The sequence below is a fragment of the Gavialis gangeticus genome, unplaced genomic scaffold (genome assembly GCF_001723915.1).
Source record: "Gavialis gangeticus isolate Ggan-Ray unplaced genomic scaffold, GavGan_comp1, whole genome shotgun sequence".
NCBI lineage: Eukaryota > Metazoa > Chordata > Crocodylia > Gavialidae > Gavialis > Gavialis gangeticus.
This window is the reverse complement of record NW_017729008.1, coordinates 19,020,905-19,025,904: the sequence shown is the minus strand read 5'-3', so window position 1 is coordinate 19,025,904 and position 5,000 is coordinate 19,020,905.

Sequence of the window (5,000 nt, the reverse complement as noted above, 5' to 3'; positions counted from 1 at the left end):
GGGGGGGGGGGGGGCATGTCCCCCTCCCCCATGTCACCTATGATCCTGACAGCATGTGCACAGACTATTCAAACTGAGGGAGCCTGATGACATCTAACCCTCTAAAACACCAAGTCAGGTAACTATAAACATAACTGACAGGCCTACATTTTCTAACTATTATTCTAGAACTGTAAAAAAAAAAAATGTTTGAATTCAGTATGGCTCTACTCCTGTCATCAGAAGTCAATACTTCATGCTATGATTATACTTCATTTGTAAATAGATTTAATTTCACAGAATCATAGGAAAGTAGGGCCAGAAGGGACCTCATGAAGTCATCTTAAGTCCGACCCTTTGCTCAAGCCATGATCATCCCCAACTAAAACATCCCAACTAAATGTCAGTCTAACCTCCTCTTGAAGATTTCCAGGGATGAAGACTGCACAACCTCTCTAGCTCACAGTTCAAGTAATGCATTTGACAATAAAAATAGACAAAACCCAAATAGGTTAGAATCTGCCTTTTCCTTCATACATGCCCATACCAAAAACTGTACCATAAAAATACTTTAAACTTCACCAGGCTTATATATTAAACTTGAAGGATGCTTGAAAACTCAGGTGTTATGTTTGTCACTACTGCTGAGTTACTGGAAACTAACATTCTTACCAGGCCTGGCAGCTGCAAAGTCTTTTATACTGAATTTTAAGATTCTAGTAGAATGTAAACAGCCATAAGATCTACTTTATAGCTCAAAGACAGAAATGAAAGAGAAATGCAAGTCCATGTACACTGACTTTCTTTTACTGTAGTAGAAATTCGTATGGGAAGACAAGTCAGTCTAAAACCTGTTCCAAGCATAGACTTTTCTGTTGCTGTCTAGCACTTGTAACTTGAAAGAACAGAGCTCTTTATTAGGCTATTTTCTCCCTTTGGTGCAAGATGAGGAAGTATCAAATTCATAGGAATATGCTTGCAAGACTCTTTCAGTACAAGTCGAGCATTTATGTTGAGTGGAATTTAATGTTTGTGGATTCAAAGGTACCAGCACTTTATGTTTAGCTCCAGTAGCACTAAAAACCTATGCTAGAATTGTACAGGACTTTTAACCCCATCAAAAGGGGTTAATCTCACAGTAATGATTTTGAATAGCATAACTTAGAGGCAATTCTAATACTTCTTTTTGGTCCTAGATGCAACCATCATTTTTTTGGTCCTGTATATGGAACAGCAAGGAAAAAGTTATGCATCTTGCCACAACCATGCACCTTGTGGCATACTGCCATCTCCGTCTCTCCCCAAACTCTATCAGGTGGGTGACCAATCTGACAATTTGGTTACCACAGTCACTGCAGACGGCAGACACCCCTGACCCCATTGGCTTCAGGTAACCCCAAGTCGTAACATGAGCTGGATACATTCCTGAGGGAGAGGGAAACCTGCTCCCTCTGCCTACGTGACTGGCCTCATGACTGGGTGAGGGCTTAAACTCCCTATTGTTCTAAGCAATGCCATCATGACTGGGAAGGGGCTAGAGACCCCGCCAGTCTACCTGGCAACCAGCAATGCATTTCAAATTGGTTGGCTGGCAGCCAACAGCTGCTGGCCTTCACTGGATCAGGTAAATGAGGTCCCAAGTATGCCCTCTACTACAGAGGAAGGCAAAACCCCCCCACAGCCCACACCAACATTACCATAGGGTAAAAATTACTTCCTGACCCTATATACAGTGACTGATCTGACCCTGAACAGAGGCACAAGACCCTCTAAAAATTGACCAGTGTTGTTATTATTTCAGTTCATTTTGAAACTTGAAAGAGAACCACTACTTGAACAACAGCCATTATGAATCAAGACATGATTTAAAAAAAAAAAAAAAAAAAACTTTCACTAAGTAAAGCACAAGCCAACATACAGCAAGTTAAAAATAAATAAAGATAAAAGCACCTAGTGAACGGGTGGGCAAAATACAACCCACATCTAGCCCTCCAGGCAATTCTATCCAGCTCACAAGGCCCCTCCCTAAGCCCTGGCCTGAGCTGCCCTTCTGCAAGCCCTGCCTCCATACAGAAGGTGTGGCTCTAGTTGCTAAGCATGCACTCCCCCACACCAGCCTGGCCTGACCCACCCCCAGCCAAGGGGTGCTAGAGACTAGAAGCCTCTTCCTAGCAACCTGGTGGCTGTTCCTACCCCTACCTGCCTACATGAGTGGGAATTCAGGTACGGGTCCCACCAGGCTGGGGCTAGGGATTCCCACTGGGGGAAAGGGGATGGGAGCGCAGAGAGCCATGCATTATGGGGCCACGCTGGGCTGGCCCTGCATGCTTCAGGGCTGGGTCAGGCTAGCCCTGCACAATGCTACCATGCGTGGCTGGGGACTGGAGCAGGAGCATGGGAGCTGTGCGCTATGAGGCAGGGTGGAGCTGGCCCCGCACAATGCCACCCCCTGCAGCTAGGCACTGGGATGGGACAAAAAGATTTTCTGGAATCAAATTAAAGAATGTTGTAGATGTTTGATTTTAGAATATAATTTGGTATTTTTCTGGTTCTGAGATGGCAAAATGCCTTGCTGAAAGGACTACTTCTGGGGGCAAGGGAAGGGACTTCTGGTTACAAAGGTCAGGGGTTAGGAGGCGGGACTTCCCATCCCAAGATGGCAACCAGGGGGCAGAGCACCTGTCAAGGAGCAGGGCTACCCATGTGGCACTCAACAGCTTGCCAAAACTTGGTAAGCTACATGCTTAAATCTCAATGCTACATCCAGATCAAAACTGAAGGAAAACAAAGATATACAAGGTCTCCAAACACCATAAGATAAAGTTTTTTCATGGCTCCCAACCCAAAAAATATAGATTAGATGTAAAACAGTTTGCTGAGACTGTCATTGTGGAAATTATTTCAATCACATTGAACGCAATTTGAAGCGTTTTACTGTGAACAGAGACTCTCAAACTTTCATCACAGTTTCCTATTAGTAATTTTCAGTTCAAATATATTCAGCATTCACATTTCTTTTTCCTCCTCAGAAAGCCAATAAACTAATCCTTGTACCTGAGAGGCAGGAATCATTTCAACCTGGGCAGTACCCTTTACAATGAAGGTCTGCAGTAATGAGCGTGGTAGCAGAAGCGAATAAAATTGCGTGGGGAGAAAAAAAACCCGATTGGTGCTCAAACAACACTGATAATTAGGGACCAACAGAAATCTAGGAGGCAGGCAGCAGATTTTACGAGCCAATTGTAGAGCTGACTGCCATTTTTGTGAGCTTATCGTGGCAGGGGCCCTCCATGCCTCTGGCCGAAGGGGCCACCATGGCCCTCTCCTCACTGCTAACTGGAGGAGAGGTGCGTGGCCACATGATGGGCAGCCAAACGGTGGAAAAGGCTGGGGGGGAAGATGGGATGGGAAAGCAGCTGCCTCCTTGGCTCCTCCCTGTCATGCCGGCAGCCTTCTCCCCTCTGACCCCCCAACCCAGTGGACTGTAAGACTGGGCCACAGCAGCCATGAGGACAAAAAAAACCCCCAGTCTGTACGTGTTTTGCCATGAGCTAAAATTTCTCATTTACCTCCAGTGATGGTGATGAAGAAACAGTTTTAGTTTCTATTAGTACACAGAGCTTTTAAAAGCTATGCTAAATCAGTTATGCTAATAAACTCTACTTCATAATTCATATGTTGCAGGTCATTGGTATCTCAGGATGACTTTGAAGTCAAAAGACACTTATGAGTTAAACTTGGTTCAATGTTAATCAGTGACTAATGGATTCCACAGTTACCTTTCACCAAGAAGGTTTCTGAAAGAGGGACTTAGAAGCGAAGACAGATAATTCACTGAACTCCCAGAGTGAAGCTGTACCCCAAAAAAGCTAACATGATCCTTGAATATCAACTGGGAAAAGATACATTTCCTCTGAAGGACTTCACCCTCACATCTGCTGGAAAAAGCATACAGCAGGGCACAGGACTGTCCAAGACATTTTTTGGAATATGTAATGGACAACTATGCCATACAGGGTGTGGAAAAGGAAGCTAGGAAAGGAGATATTTCTAGACTTGATTCTGGTCACCAGGGAGAAAGTAGCTGAAAAAGAAAAGGAAGCAGACAACTGGAATGACAGTAATCATGAAATGACAGAGTCATTATGAGGGAGAGAGAGAGGGGGAGAGAGATCAACTTGGCTAAATCATGAGCTATTCAATGACCTGAAACTGAAGAAGGAATGGTACAAGTGGAAAGTAGGTCAAATTGTTAAGGCTGACTATAATGGAAACAGCACAGGTATGCAGGGACAAAAATCAAAAGGCCAAAGCACAAGATGACAGACAACTAAGAAAACATAAGGTAACATAAAAGCATGTTGTTAAGCTTGTAGCATTAAGAGAAAGTCCAAGGAGACACTGGTCCACTAATTAACAGGAAGGGAAAGCTAACAACAGACAACATGAAGAAGGTTAAAGTACTTAAATCTTTTTTTGTTTTGGTCTTCAGTAAAAAGGTTAAGCCTCTGACCAAAGTTAACACAATTAGCAAAAGGGTCTAAGAACTCAGACTAGATAGGCAGGGTAGTGACTATGGAAATAAAAGTTGTTTTCACATCAGCTGGGCCTCGTGAACTTCATCTTGGAGCATGCGGGGAATTGGCTGAAGAAATCTCAGAAGTGCATGTTCTTTGAGAACTCATACAGGGCAAAGAGAAATGCAAAACTCTAGCACTCTTGGTTCAGAGATTATACCTTTTATTAGCCCAACTCAGAAATGGTAAAAAAAATTATCTTGTTCTGCAAGCTTTTGGGTACACGCACCCTCTCTCAGGCTCAGGGAAAACTAAAGATGCTAAAAAGTCCCCATAGGTAGAAAATAATATGTGGAAAATTCCAACTTCAGCTTCCTCTATGCAAAAACAAATTGGAAAAAAAGGTCCAAATTATACTGGATTATAATTCAATGAGGACAAGTGCAAAGTACTACATTTATTAAGAAATATTCATGTGCCTCCTCCCCCCCCCCCCCCCAAATA